The sequence below is a fragment of the Falco cherrug genome, chromosome 9, assembly GCF_023634085.1.
Source record: "Falco cherrug isolate bFalChe1 chromosome 9, bFalChe1.pri, whole genome shotgun sequence".
Lineage (NCBI taxonomy): Eukaryota > Metazoa > Chordata > Aves > Falconiformes > Falconidae > Falco > Falco cherrug.
Window position 1 is genome coordinate 19,508,295 of NC_073705.1, and position 16,349 is coordinate 19,524,643.

A 16,349-nucleotide genomic window follows, 5' to 3' on the forward strand; every position below is an offset into this window, starting at 1 on the left:
CACCCTCCTCACTGCCATATGGCACTTGCTGTTATTATGGAAACAACCAGCTTCTAAACACATAACATAGCACTGCAAACAGACATAAGAAACCCACACAAGTTGTCAGTGCCTTGGTTACTTCTCTCTCAGGCCTGGAGTCACTGCTGCAATGCCTTTTATTCCCCCTTTGCTTTGGCCCCCGGCACCCTTTGGCTCCATCCGCCCCAAGGAGAACACCTGCAGGCACACGGCTGTGATGGAGCTCACCTTTGCCATGGAGGCACCCAGCTGAAGGGCTCGCTCATCACAGGTTGCACCCTGGGGACCATGTTCTCCAAAACCAGGACATCCCTCCTGAACAGGGAACGCTGTATGAGATGTTTGACTTGCTGACCTGTTGCTGGGTGGCAGGTGGGCAGGAGCACCCAAGGCTGCCTCTTGTAAGAGGAAGGAGGGTGCTTGCCCAGTGCTGCACCCGTGAGCAGGGATGGCTGTACTTCAGGAACCAGCCCTTGAAACACCTACAGGGTGGTCACTGGAGACACAGGTTGGGGCTGACTGGACTGTGCTTTTAATTCAGTATGGCCCTACTCTGGTCCAGCCTTCCGAAGCAGTCTGGAACAATGCACCAGCACCATTTTGTGGTGGCTGGCATTTGGATAAGGATATCACTCAATCCGTCCAGAAGACTGCAATCCTTTCATACCCTCTAGCAAATAAAACTGCATCAAAATCACTGTGTACATCCTAACTTGACCTCCAGTCTATCTATCAGCAGCGAGCTCGTGGCACTGGTTTGTTTGCAGGAGCTGGAGCCTCCAGCGTGGAACATTACAACATGGACACATATGGTGAGAAAGGCAGTGAGCTGGCTCGGGTGCTGAGCAGCCTCAGGATGTCCTTGCGAGTGGTACAAGCTTGTGCTGCTTGACCAAGTCGCTTTTTTAGTGAGAAGGTAATTGCTGAAGGGATGTGCAGGCACACACAGCGCTCAGATAAGCAAAGGAGTTAGGAAAGAGCCTGAGTGGATTAAAACAGCAGCTCACTATGTCCCAGAGGCTGGCACAAAGCCAGAGGCTGAGCAGCTCAGGTGAGCTCTCCTGGGAGCTCTGGAGGTTGAACTACATCTGTCTGATGCTGTTTTCTGCTACCTTGGCTAAGTAACTCTTCCGAGGGTATGAATAAAACATACACCCTGAATATCAGTAGCACACAGCCTGCCTGATGGCGGGACTCGGTCCCCCCAGAAGCCCAAACCAACGGCAAGCTTCCTCTTGTTAAACAAGCAGTGCAAAAAATGCGACTGTCTGAATTTGTAACAGAATAAACCACAAAGGAACAAATACATTCATCAGCTAGTTTGCCCTATATTTTGTCTTGTACAACGCGACTTGACACACGGTGACAACGCTTGCTGTACAAAACGCAGTTAGTTTATCAAAGTTGTTATGACACAGTGACACTCACTGTAGCAGAGGATGCTTTTCTAACAAAAGGGCTAGTGATATCAGCTAAATAAGCATGTAAATCGCACATTCAATAAAGTACTTTACAGCATAGCAGGAAAAGAAAAAAGCACCCAAACATTATTACATATGTGCAGAAATGGAACGTAAAGAAGGCATGAGCACAGACTTGCTCCTACGGTACATAGCTTGGCCAACACATGAGGAGGGTGACCGCTCATAATGAGGAAAAAGGAAATACCAGAAATAATCTCTGAAAACACAAGATCCAGAGCAGTCCCCTGGAGCCAGCCACTCCTCGGTCATGTTCGTTTAAGTGCTGGATATGCCAATACGGACAATAAATACATGATGCAACCGCTTTCATTCCTTGCAGGTGACATAAAATATTTTCTTAGGCCCTGATCTTGCCATTGGCCTCACTAAGTCAGCTAAAGGAGTCTGCTCTCAACTAATTCTTGGGATGCATGGGTCCTGGAGTGGACTAAGAAAGAAAAACACCTCTCTCAGCTAAGGCAGAAACAAGGAGTGGCTAGTTTTATTATAGTAAGGAAAGCAGAAGTGTTTTAACAGCATGCTGCGCCCCGGGGACCTGGCTGAAGCACCCCAAGCCAGGCTCAGGAGCTGCTGTGCGAGGGGAGGGGATGGAGAGCCAGGCGGGTACCGCAGCCAGGGGCTCCCTGGGCTGGGGCTAATCGTCGTGTCGCTCCCAGCCTGCCTGCCAGTAAAAATATCCATCCAGTTTGAAAAGTTTAAAAAATAGAAAGAATGATTTCCTGAGGAAATGGAAATGTTAAACACTTGGAAGTGAAACCATATGCTTATGATGATGAAGTGTAACTAAAACAGCTCTGAGAGTGATATCTTTGGTAGCCAGACGCTCCTGCTTCGGTGCAATCCTGTTTAACACCTGCAAAGTCACCCAAAATGGGGGTGAAAAGCTGGGTGGGTCAAAGCCCTAGGAAAGCAGCCACTTCTCACTGACACTAAAGTCTTTATTTAGGAAATATCACTGGCAAATAATGTGAACCAGCAAGTGAATTCTTTCTCTTCCTAACAGAGCAACAATACAGACTAATACAGAAACAGGTATTACATAAAATGCCATCATAAACATTCATAAGATAAATAAAGATAAACAACATTTATTCCAAGTTCTACTGACTCATTTTTCCCTTTACTTCTTAGCTTATGTATTGAAATACTATTTTAAAGAGCACCCAGCACACAGAACATACCAAAATAGTTACACCTGCATACAGATAACACCATCACCATTCAAAGTCTATGGCTAGATTTGTTCTGCTTTCAGATTTGTTTGGTAAGGTTCTGAAAAGATGAAAGCACATGCCTAGAAAAAATAGTCCTATTAATAAAATTTCATACTGATCAAAATATGCCATTGAGGAAGTGAGAAACACAAACCAAGGTAATAAAGAAAGCTGCTGACGATAACATCTCTGACTTTCAAGTAAAAGGGAAAAAAAGTCTACTATTTCAATTAGATAAAAAACTCTGTGCCTTGTGATTTTTTTTATTCTTATTTTCCCATATAAATACGTAGCAATTTTTTTTCTGCTTAAAATACCACCTTAGCAATTTTGGAGAGACAGTGGTCTGCAGAGAGACCATGTCCGCCCTCCTTGCTCACATTTGCAATATACCAGTGGGGTTTGATGGGTTGGTGGTGACCTACAAAACCGGGTGCTGACTGTTGGCTGCAAACCAGTCTTTTCTGATACTGTTTGATCCAGTACAAACTGCAGGTGTCTAAGTGAGACTGCTATGGGAAGTTGTACTTCTGTTTCTGGGCAGAAGCCCTTGTTCTGTAGGGCTGCTAATCCAGCACCTGTCATCAGCTGGTGAGGCTCCCTCCTGTAGATGTCTGGGGCAGGATGAGGCCAGTTTAAATCTCACTTTTCAAGTCTACAAAAGGCATGAACATCATTTTGGCTTTTTTTACTGGTGTGGCCAGTGATTGCACTTATGTACCATCCATTAAGTAGCATTTTATTTTCCAGCATACTAGATCCCAAGGGAAGATTATTTCAAAGAAATGCATGGAACATCACCAAGAAGACATGCACCATGCTACTGCATGGGAAAATTTGGACTTGGCCTCTGGATCCCTGCTCTCCTTGGCATTAAATTAGCCTGGATTAAAACTGAGTAAGATCCAAATGCAATGTAATTCTGCTGCCTAAAAAACCCGCACAAATAAGCCCAAAACCAAACAACAAAAAAAGCCAATCCAACCCCCCCACCTTCCTTAACACCTGGAAACCCCAAAGTGGATGTAGGGAGAACTTTGTTTTTTTCCTGCTCATGCTCAATGACCCAAGACGAGAACTCATCTTCCCAAATTATTTGTAAGGTGAATCAAAATCTTTCAAACAGCTGTTGTTCCAGGTCTGTTATTTGTTTGCTGTTCTCTTCCTCTAGCCTGCTTTAATCCAGAACAGCAAAAAGCCCACCGAGTACATGGAAGAAAGCATTCAAATACAAGGACGCCCTCAGTCCTGATGCTCACGCAGGATGATAGGGAGCAGTCAGAAGGGGCTAGCGGTCAGTTCATAAGGTTTGGCATGTTGGCATGCCAAAAGTAAAACTCTGTATTTCCAAGGGGCTGAGGCCTGTCAGAATGATTCCCACCAGCCCTGGGATGGATGGAAACTTCAGCTAGAGTTGTCCCAAAATCGCACGCCTCCCTCCTCATTCAAACTCAGGGAGGATGCTGCTAAAAAGAGATCCTAACCATCCCAGCCCAAACCTAAAACCACTTCTGTTTTTTTGCCCATCTCTGCTTTCTACATGTAAGCTCTCTTACAGGGGCACACAATGAAAAGGAGGACAAAAGCAAAAACTAAAAGCATGATTAAAAAAATATGCTGCACGACTGAACTAAACAGACTCACAGCCCATCATACACACTTGTAGTAATTTCCCTCTTTTTGTTAAAAAAAGAAGACCAAAGCCTCTGAAGTTTACAGGACTGTTTTGTGTCTTGGAAAACAAATTGCATCTTTAAACACTGAATAACCCCATTTAGAGCTGTATTAATATAAATACATTTTTTCATTTAAAACCAGTAAGTCTAACACCAGTGCTTATGACTATGTCTTAGAATTTACTGCTGCTCTTCTCCAGCTAAAAGTGGAATTACCACTGTCTATGTATAAACTTAATAAACAGTACATACTAAACTGCCTAGTCTTTGAGGCTGATGGAAGTTGCATCTTATCAAAGGATCCTTTGTGGATGCTTTAAAAGGATTTAAATTGCTTTGATTGCATTATTAACAGTGTCTGTGTTGCTCTTGTATTTCAGAATAATCTGGAAAGCTGGAACATTAGCTCTTGCATTCTACAAAAGATGGTTTTCCATCTCTAATAAATATGTTTCAATAGAAAAAGATAATCCTTGCATTCAAAAGCAAGACCCTGAGATTGGCCATGGTAACACTTCTGCAGACCCACTTATTACCTTCTGAGTTTTTGATGGCCTTTAGTACTAGAGATGTCACGGCCAGGCAGAACTGCACAAACATTGCGAGGAACTCATGTATTTGCAGTGAAAAACATAACAGGTTTCTTTGAGAAATGGAAATTATGGGCCCATTTCTGATGCAGAAACATGGGTGTTGCTGCTTACAAACTGTAGAACTTGGTCAAGTACATGTGCAGTAAGGTAGCGAGGGATCTCCTTTTCACGGCGACTACTGAGGAATGCTGAAGGAATGGGAAGAAGCATCAGAAGGGAAGTTTCTCATCCTTATTGCTGTTTTTTCTGTGGTTTGGGGATTGTTTGGTTTGATTGCCTGTTGTTTTCTGGGGTTTGTTTTAAGATAAAAACCTGTTGTTGAGATGCTGAGGACACTCCGTTTCCCCTGTCCTCAGCAGTGCATTTAAAAAGTGAGGCAAGCCAGATGGTTAGAGAATACAAGGCAGGAGTAAAAATGCCTGGTTTCAGTTCATTCAAAAATTCCCAGGAACTGTGGCAGTCAGTCACATTATAAAAGCCTAACACAAGCATCTAGGCTCCTGCTGGAATTCAGTTACCAGTACAACCAGTACTCTGCGTCCTGCAGACCTCAGCGGCACACTGTATTTATAAAATGGGGCTAACAGCACTGCCCTACCCTAAAGCAGCGTGGCCAGAATAAGGGTATTAAAGTGTGTGAGCCCAGAGTGCTACTGGATAGCCCTGTGGCTCCTTGCTATTTACTTGCAATGCAAACTCCCGGAGCGGAAATGTAGTCCAAGAGAGCACAGCAGAGTCTTTTTATACATTAACCGCTATACTGCTCCATAACTTCACCTGGCACTTCACAGAGATTAAAAATGACGACGTAGCCCCTGTCTTGGAGAGTATTTATCTTGGCAGGGCCAGAGCTGCGCAGGTGCAGGACAGAAACCCTGAAGCCAAGGGCTGTGATGACGTTCTCTTGCTGGTGGCAAAAGCACACTCCCTCTAACAATAAATATTTCATCGGGGGGGGTTTATTTTTATTTTTCATAAAATATGGAAATTGTTACAACTTATGACAGGATAATGGCTTGATAGATTCCTTATTTCAAACAGCAGCTCGTCCTGGTCTGCAGTTAAAAGCAACACTTTTGTGCTGTAGAAAGCTCTAGACCTTACATATGAAGCCCCAGGGAAGAACACATTTTTTGGCCTTGGTTGATTTTTTCCCCGTGAATGTAGGATTTTCTACAAAAAACTTGGAGACCCTCATCTGTGCTGTTACAGCGAGCGTTGCTTTGGCACCGGCCATCCAAGTTTAATTAATTAAAAATACAAATGCAATCAAGCTTACTTGAGCCAATAGAATTATCCAAGCTGATTTTAAGTCCTGCCAACTTAATCTTCTCTGCTTGTCAGCTGTCTTTTTTAAAACAAACAAAATTTAATCTCCTGATCACCGAACATCGCATGTAATTATTCAGATGCAGACATTGTTTGCTTTGTATAGCTTTCCTTATTTCCACTCTTTTCATGGTATTAGGCTACAAGGATAAACTCCACACATCACAGCAGCATTACGCCGAAGATGGAAACAGTCCAAACCTTAGAGTTGGACCAATACGGAAAAAATGTTTGGAGAATTTTCTAACAAATTCACAGTTAAATACACTTTGGTGATATATATGGATCTTCTCATTTGTTTTCTGAAAGCAGCGGTATTGAAGCTTTGCTCATGGAATTTTATTTGAAAGTCAAATCCCACAAACCGTTGCATAAATATGTTTGCACGAGTACTTGAACCAGAATGCGTATGTGGCTTTGTTGATTTTGGACAAAGATTTTGGCAGGAGGGATAACGACCCACCCACCCTTTTTGTAGCAGCAGCAGGAGGATCAAACAAGATCCTGTGAGCTCAATGTAGCTACCACACAGAAAAACATGAGTGGGGTCCAGAGCCTGGGGAGGGACCCTCAGCTGTCTCAGGGGAGACATTTGGTCGCCCAGCCTTGTGCCAGGAGCACAGTCAAACAGTGAAGAGCAAATGCTCTGTCCTAAGACTAGGCTGTTCGCCAGCGGAAGACAAATTCGCATCCTAACAAAATCTGAGTTACTCTGCTGAGTTATTCCAGCCCTCCTCCAACACTTCTGGTACCTTCTAGAAGTTGCTCATTCAGGCAACTCCATCCTTTCCACCATGGGTCACTGCCCAAGCCCCGAATTCAAAAGCAGTCTGCAGATACTGCAGGGTCAAAGAGTGCGTTTAGCTTGAGAAGATGGAGCTTGCCATTAATGTTTGAGCCTCTTTAAATCACAGAAGCAAAAATATATATTGTTGTGTGAAGTACAGGGTGCAGGGGAGGATGACAAATACGAAGGCAATCTTTAAGCCTGCTGAAATGGATGGAAAGATTCCCATCAATCCCAGTGGGTCTTTGATCAAGCCCACTTTTCCCACCTCTGTCAAGCACAATTCACATGAATAAAACACTCAGTCTGTCTCTCAGCTGCACCGTCAACATCAGCATGGCAGTGGAAATGCATGCACCACGATTAAATGTCATGAAATTGGGATCGTGCATGTGCAACGGGGACACTTTTACATCTCTTTTTTAACTGAAATTATCAGGTATCATTTTCTTAAACACATCCCTTCTTTTGCATTTGGCTACCAGTTAGAATAACAGTGCATAGAAAGGGAACAAAAAGGCAAAAAGAGCAGGGAGACAGACGGACGGACAGGTATGTTATACTTCTGGTTAAAAAATTCAAAGGACTAGCGGTAAGCTGGCTATCATTCCCATAAACTACACTTGAAAAGCCCGTTCCCCTGGATCAATGCCTTTGATGAGGGTTCCTAAGAACAGTGTTTGATCTGTTGCCTTCATGGCTGGTCACAAAGCTGTTCAGGGCATGGTGGACTTCCAAACTACTTCACATTAATCACAGAAGATGCACCATCACCAAAATTTCCAAGCTCTTGAATGCGGTGCTTGTTCTGCAGCCTCAGGGGAAGGGCTGCCCACCCCATAATCGTGACCACCACCCCAACTAGAAAAGGAGTTGGTCTTTATCTTCTTAAATGACTTTCAACAATGTCTCTGTGGCAAGGCCAGAGGAATGGAAAAAAACCCCTCAAAGAAATATGAAAGCTCACCTCAGAAGCGCCCTGGGAAATTTGGGGAACAAACACTTGATTGTTCTCATTTTGTTCTGCTTTGGATTGGGATGACAGAACTGGATGATATGTCTTCAAAGAAGGTAGCCACTGAGATTTTTTTTATTTGGGACTTTTATGTCCAGTCTTCAAGATTTTAAGTGAAACACCAAACTGATTTTCTGTCTAGTGCTGTTATTTAGACTCCTGCCTGGAGATATTCTGAGTAATACGTGCTGAAAGAAAATTTCAGTAAAAGTTGTAATTTGAATGTTTAAGGTTATGAAATCTACAGAACTGTTGCTGTTGTACATAGCACAAAATAAACATCTCGATTCCAGGAAACTAAAGGAGACATCTTGTGAATCACTTTCTTAAGACGAAAAGGCTTCTGCAAAACTACTCTTTGACTTCTAAACTAGCCTGAGTAGAAACTGAAGCAGCCGTCACGATGACTTTTACCAGGTCAATAAAATGGCAGAATGCATACAGCCACCAGCACGGTCACTCCATGAATGCGTATTTAAGCAGCATACGTTGCTGACAGGCACATAATAAAACTATTCACGGGGATTACTAACTCTGCGTGCCATCCAATAGTCACTGCAAGTTCTAAACATCTCAGACATTCCATTAGTGATTCTTTTAACAAAATACTAGTTGCTATTAGTTGTTACTTCATTGCTAAATTCATTTTTCCTTGCCATTTTGCTCCTGATGTTTGCAAACCCCAAACTTCAAGTACCACAAAACTCCACAACCTGACACTTGCAAATTATTTTTCTAAGTGTTTGTAAATCCCAACCTTTAAAATAATTTCAAAATAAACTCAATCATCAACTTAAATAATAAGAGACAATAATACGCTGGAAAGAAATAACTGACCCTCAGTAATTTTAAAGGGTATCACTGACCTTCGACAACACCGCTAAATTACCACTTAACTGGATCATTTGGCCAAGTACAAGTGGTCTGCTTGCAACTGTATTATTATTTTGAGTCTAAGCCAAGACTTTGGCTTGGTTTGTATTCACAGGTTGATATGACTGCCTGCTGAGTGACAGCCCCCTCTGAGTAGGCACGAAGGAGCTGAGCTGCTGAGTAAAATGGATATGAATAGTGGAAAAGAGATTTTAAAGTCATTTAGAAACCCCAAATACACTAAAAGGAACTTGTGCAAGAGGGGGATTGCCAACGGAAAGTATTTTTTTTTCCTTCCTGACAGAAGTCTGTAGTACTAAGGTCTTCTTTGTACCAAATTATTAAGATGGATGCAGAGACTGTGGCAGCTGGTGTCCAGATACAAGAATCATAACCAGTTTTACTCAGGTCTATTAAAAAAAAAAAAAGCAATTGTAGGGAGAATTTCCTCTTCATTCTTATGAAAATTGGGTTGTCATAGGGAAACTGAGAACTTTTGTAATCTGTTTATTCTAATATTTTTTTCAGTTTATCTTGTTTCATTTTTTCTGTCATTTCTTGGTTTAGTTTCACACTGTAATATGAATAATGACTTGACCTTATAAAGTGCTTTTTCCCCGTAATACTTTGTTCCCTAAATTTCAACATACAACTGCAAATGTTCAGCAGCACAAAATAATGGTGTTCAGATTTGCAAAACCAAGAAGCCCAGACTATCACCCCCAAAGCTACTGAAAGAATTTCAGCAGACAGAAGACAAAATTAAACAGAACTTCAGCTAGGGTTCCCTACCTCATAGTTACTGCTATGGTATTTAGATGCTGAAAACAAATGTAGACATTTTATTTCTCACTTGAAAGGTGATACTGCAACAAGCCTTTGCACTACATGTCCAATCTGAAGAACTACATTCATAACTGAGCTCCTCATGCATGTCCAAAGTGCTCTCCAGCACTCCTCCAGCCAAGTTCTGACCCACTCAGACATTGCTTCACTGAAAGATAGCAACAGGAGGTCTGCACACACTGCTTGATAAAATAAGGGTATTAAAAAACCCACTTTATTAATCTCTGGTTATCTCATAACCTCCTACACCAGACCGACACATGGCAAGGAATAGCACTGGTGAGGTAAAAGCAGCATCACAACTAGATGTCATTAGTCCTTTGAGAACCCTGTTCCCAAGTTATTCTGGTCAAGAATGTATGGGGGGGGGGGGAGGGGGGGGGGACCAGGGCAGAAATAAGAACGGGCATATTTCCACCTGTGGGAACTCTGCAACAGCTCATGCTGCCTTTTATCAGTTGGGTGACATTACCTTCCCTCTGTGTGAAGCATCAGCTCTATGTCCATAAATGTGAAGTGATGCTTAGAGACAAAGTGCTCTGAGGACCCTTTTCCTGGGGAAAAGGATCACTTATGGGACTGCCACTTAGATTCTGGTTGCCCTCCTAATTCAACCACCAAAAAGAGCAGTGTCTTGTGCTTGTACCTTCATACTGACCTCCAGAATGGAGAGGGTGGATGCTGTATGTGGCTTTTTGGTGCTCAGATGTTTAGAGCAAGCTGTCACTTCAGCAGCAATATGCTGGGGCCCATCCGCACAGCTAGAGTGTTCCTATTGCTTCATTAGTGACTGCAATGTTGCTGGGAGGAGTTCACAAAATATGGAAGTCAAGACTGCCATAGAGATACGTAGATTCTCCCATGAGAGTAAGATATGGGAACTGAATACAGTGAGCTAGGCTGGAGGAGAACTATTAGCTAAAGATTAACCACCTGCATTCCCAGGACTGATGTGCACTGTTCTCCGGTGAGCCCAGGAATTGCACAGAAGACAGGGATTCCCTCTTTAGCAGACACATAAAATGTACTTCTATGAAAGGAAAAGGGAAAAAAGGGATGGAAAAGAAGAGCCACATTGCTGATCTGAAAGGAAAGGATGTTTGCAACGACATTGAAACATTAGAGATGTTGTTTGAGTGCAGTTCATCCTTGCAAAAATATTATCTTCATCGTGATGCCAAACTTGGTGAAAGTATGGGCTACTTGCCATAGAAGTGCTGGGTATTTAGGCTAGACCTGTCATGCGGCTTATTTACTCTCTGCGCCCAACATTTCAGACACACTCAAGTGTAGTGTTCAAGTCTTGGCAAGAACTTCTCATTCATGCATTTTCTCCTGGTCCCCTTTGAGGAGTCTTCCTCCTCCGACATTGCAGCGGTTGAAATTTCATTGCTTGCTAAGAAAACCAACACTGATTAATTTCATCCTACTTGCATGGAAGAGGTAAAGTATGCAGGTCTCTAGCCAGGGACAAGGAAATTCCTGCTGCTTACACCACCTTGAATAAGCAGCCCATGGTTGAGGCCATTGGACTTCAACAGTCTTCATTCCACCCGCAGGAAAGCAGCAATTACCCGCAGCAGCATGGGAAGCAAACAGGAAGCAACGCATGACTTTTGATTAGAATTTTTTTTTTTTTATAAGACATAATACTTCACAAGGAAGAATTCAGCTGTAGCGTTACATTGACCCACCCAAAATTAATGAAGGAACGTGACTGAGGTTGCAAAGTTAAGCCTCAAAACCTAGGGTAAACTTAAAGTACAGTTGCCCCTGTAGTCTGAATGCCATTCCTCACTGTGCGGGCGTTCTAGTACAGTCTTTAATTACATCACTGCAAACTGTTTTTCCCACAGGACCTTCGCCTCATTCAACGCACAGAACAGACAGTGCTTACTTAATGAGCAGCTATTCAGTATTTAGTTTTCTCCTCCGGTTCAATGTGTGGCCTTAGACTTTATTCACTGCACACCAGTCAGACCTGCTCTGAAGACAAAGTGATTAATTTCCCTGTGGACCTTTCTGTGGCATTCTCCACTGTAGTCTTTGAATACTTCACATGTATTCACAGATCTATTTTCACATCACCTCTGGGAGACAGAGAGTCCAGCTTTACCGATGGGGAACTTAAACGTATGAAGATTAAGGTAAAAAGTATCCACTGATTGGTGCAACTTGATTTTCTGTGTATTTAACTTTAGATGCTATTCTCTCTGTTCAAAGCCAACCTGCCATTTGCTTCGGTTGCAGGTGTTAGTACTGAGACCCAAAAATCTCAAGGCAGCTACTCAGAAAAAGAAAAATGTACAATTAGAGGCCAACTGTGAAAAACTCATTTGAAGTGACTTGCCTGTCATCACATAAGACCTATCCCTGTCCAGTTCCCCAGTGGGCTATTCAGTTACTTTGGCCATGAGACCATTTCCTTTGATGCTGCAAATCCCTATTTAAATTTATCACACACCTTTCACCTCATGAAATGAGTCAGTCATTCTACCCTCCTTTATTAGACAACCCAGTTTCATCCCCAGACTAACTTAATCTTTTGAACTGACTGCACTAGGGCTCCTGGGGAAGAAAATTGAGCATGTGATATATACAGAGATATGAATTTAAGCTGCATAGGCAGCCTTAATTCAAAACCCATTTTAGGTGCTCATAATTTTAACACATTTTTGCATGTTTAATTTCCTAAGCTTTTAAAGAACTGGAAAACTGGAGGGAAAAAAATTTGCTGTGGACCCACAGAGAAGCCCTCGCTCATTAGGAAGAGCTCACACAAAATGCTGGGAACTTTTGACTTGGCAACTTGAAGAATGTCCTTTTGTTAAAGCTTTTCCTGAGCTCGCTCTTAAGTTTTCTTTGAAACAGAAACTCCACCATGTTGACACTCATACTGATACCCATACCAGCAGAGCTGAAACAGGGATGTCACTGTATCCACTCGTGCTGCTGGGAGCTGGGAGAGGAGCTGTAATCTGTGTTAGCTGATCATCCTCAGTTCTAGGGTCTCTCTGGACTGCGATTCCCCATTTTTTTCCTTTCACTTTCCCTCCCTAATTTCTTGCCATCTTTCCAGCAGCACTGTCTCTCCATTCCAGTTCCCCTAAGATGAGCAAGTTTCCTCCACTTCTACATTCAGTCTCAACCATTCTAGGTAACACGGCCCAAATCCCCCACCCATCTGATCCCAGGACCTGTCCTACACCAGCAAGACAGTATGCAGCAGTACACACAGGATTTGAATTTACTGCATACCAGCCCTTCTGCAACAGCTCTCCAGGTGGACAACCTTTGGGAGACATCTGCTAAGGCTTTGCATCTCAGCCTGAAGCTGCTAGTTTCTTTCACTGGAGGGAAAAGCATTCCAAGATCCTCAGGATGGGATCCTTCCCTGAAATGCACCCGAGGTGGCCTCTCCTTGATTAAGAGGATGTACAGGTTGATGAGTTGCAGCAAAATACAGTTGAACTTTGTGAACTCCCTCAGCAATACACAATGTAACCAACCTCACCCGAAAGTGGAATAAACAATCTCCCAACTTAGCCTGAATATTTAAAGGAATTAACTATAGCAGTGTTAATTCACCCGTGCTCATTCCCTCAGTGGACCACTGTTGCTGCTTTGTGCTTCTTATCCATCCTGTCTCCCACTTTCAGCCTGTTTCTTATAATAATAATAATAAAAAAAAAATCCCATACCTTACCCCCAACTCACCACTACCCCTCCTCAAAAAAAAGAAAAAGAGAAAAGAAAAAGAAGAAAAAATACAGCATTGAAAATGTCAGTCTACATAACTCTGGCAAAATCTTAATCTTGTGATGTGCAGTATTAGGCAACCTTGATAATGAACGGTACTACCCAGCCCACTAGTTAACAGCAACACTTACTCAGAAGGTTTGGCATTGGGAGGAGCATCTTTATTACGTATTATGTGTTACAGGGCCAGTTCTGTCCTGCCTGCTGATGTTTTAGGACCTTGACCTGTGAATAGTCTCACTGAATTCAGAAGGCTTGACTGGAAAATTCAAATAGGATGCTATCTTTGAAGGTTATACGGGAATCAAAACACAAGCAGTTTCTTTTCCAGAGATTCTTCTTCAGCCTGAATAGATAAACATAAACTAGCAGACTATGAGGAAAAAGAAGAGATACTGTGCGAGATTCATGCAATGATGTGTAATAATTAAACACCTCTATCTGCTTATCAGAGATTCATATTACCTTGAATTTCATTTAGTTCTTACATTATGCATATTCCACACATGAGCGCTCTCTTCTCTCAATATTTCTGGCACAAATATGAGCCTCTTTGGTAAGGACTCATAAGGTTATGAATGTCTGGACAGCCTGAGTAATGAAAGGCCATTTGGGGCCGAACCATTGACCACAGCTTTCACTTGCCAAGAAGGATAAAACACAAAATGTAAATTAGGTACTAATAGCCCATTTTCCTTCTAAATCCTTGGTACAGATACGCAGCATGAAGTACAGATTACCCTTTGAGAGAGATTGTGGAATAATCTGCAGTTAAAAATATTGTATGGGACCCTGTGTTGTGGCCTCAGAAGAGACTGAATTGTAAGTTGTTACTGCTGCCCTTGAACCCACTTCAGTCAATGGAAAGTTTCATTGGCACCTGGATTTGTTGCTTTGGGTAGCTGCCTAGCTACCAGCAAAACCCAGCACATAATACTGTCATCAGGGAAAAAGGAATGTGGAGTCCAGCAAGCAAGACATGCATGGAAAAGTACATTTCTCCCAGCATGTTTTGCAATCGCCATGCTATTCCCTCCCCATCTTCCTTTCCACTGATCTCATCTGTGGGGATGAAGTCAAGAAGAAAACGTAGGAAGTAGCCTTTGCAGGGCAAAATCACTTTACTGCCTGTTGCATGACCAACATCAGCCTTAACGCAGCTCTGACCCTCCTAGCGGGGCCATCTTCTCATTAAAAACCAGCCGTTCAGCTCTGACGTTTATCAGTCGGGGATCCGCAGGGTGCCTGGTGCCTTTGGCTCACACAACCCGCGTGCTATTCACGCCACGGTGCTGCATTCTGCTAGCAACAGCGTGCGCTAAATCGCTGAGACGCGGAGTTACATGCTATGCAAGCCGCAACATAGTACTTCTGTTGTGCTCTTTTCAGAACAGGGGTAAGGAGATGAGTTCCCCCCTTAGAAACTGTTGTTCTTGCTCTGTCCCTGCCAGTCAGCTATGGGGAGATGATGGCCTTTCCTTTTCTCAGCTGGGCCCAGGACTAAAAATATAACCCGTGGAGCTAGCTTCTTGAATGAATAGTGTTCCAGGTAAAAATAAACCTGAAATATAAAGTGGCCTTAATGAGATAGATCCATTACTGCTTCTCTACCCCATGGCACAAACATCTCTCGTGTGAAACCTGGGATCCTGCGATCTTTCAGCAGGTCAGCGTGCCCAGCTTAGCTGATTCAAGCCACTGTTCTACAGCTCAGCAATTTCTACCATTCTTCATACTTAGAAAATAAGACAATTCAATTGTTAGTTTTAAAAATTAAATGAATACGGTTTTGGCCTGCAAAGAGGAAAAAGTGTTAGTAAAGCAGGCTCTGTGGAAGAAGAACTCTGTCATTCACCAAGGTATGGTTTGGGTTATCTATCAGCCTTAAGCGGGAGACTCCAGTGGGAATACTCAAGCACTCCTACATACAATTTTGATATTGGAAGTGGTGTGGGCAGGGGGTACAGCATACTGGGTACCCCCCACCCAGCCTCTTTACAAGGGGAAATCAGTGGCTACTTCACTGATACGAGACTTAAAGAGAAGACAGGAGCAGATCTCTGCTCCATCCTTGCAGAATTGCCCTGCTGGAATAGAGATCCACCTGACAAATCTCTCAGAGGAGCAAAGCAGGGATAGTGAAGTTCTGCCTCCTCATTCACTCTTCCTGATATTAATTTCTAACATTATTACTAATAAAGATTATTTTACTGTGCTAATGCCTGATTGTGGTACAGAACCAAGATCATATGGAGGGGAACATGGTCTTAGGCAATGACTAACACAGAAAAACAAGGCAGTCCTGCCCCAGCAAGTGGAAAGGTTTAGAGAATACGAGTAAATATTCATTGCCTTTGGATGCCTGTCAGAGACACCTTCCAAGCCTTCTCAGGTTCAACCACTACTACCAATGCAGCAAAAGAGAATCATGATTTATTCGTATAAAGGAGGAGACTCCCTAAAAACACACTTTCTGGCAAAACAGAAACAGACTAAACAAGCCTCTTGAAGAAGCATGTATTTGAGAAACTACCCTTATTTAAAAGATCTGGTTTTTATCCTTCACCCATTATGTGGACCTGTGGTACAGCAGTGTCCTGGAGATACATCATGTGATAATTCAGGGACACTAACGCTGTAGCAAAATCAACGATATTGCAAGAATAAGCAAATAAACCTTGAGATTACAAGGAAAAAACCAAAAAAAAATCCACAAGGTCTGGTCTGGTGCATGCTATCATAATTAACGTGA

General features: G+C 42.8%; 1 protein-coding gene across 2 annotated transcripts in view; it reads right to left on the minus strand.

Annotated features, from left to right (window-relative positions):
- GRK5 (G protein-coupled receptor kinase 5) overlaps positions 1-16,349 on the minus strand; it is a 169,506-nt gene that overhangs the window by 64,593 nt on the left and 88,564 nt on the right. The window lies entirely within an intron of this gene.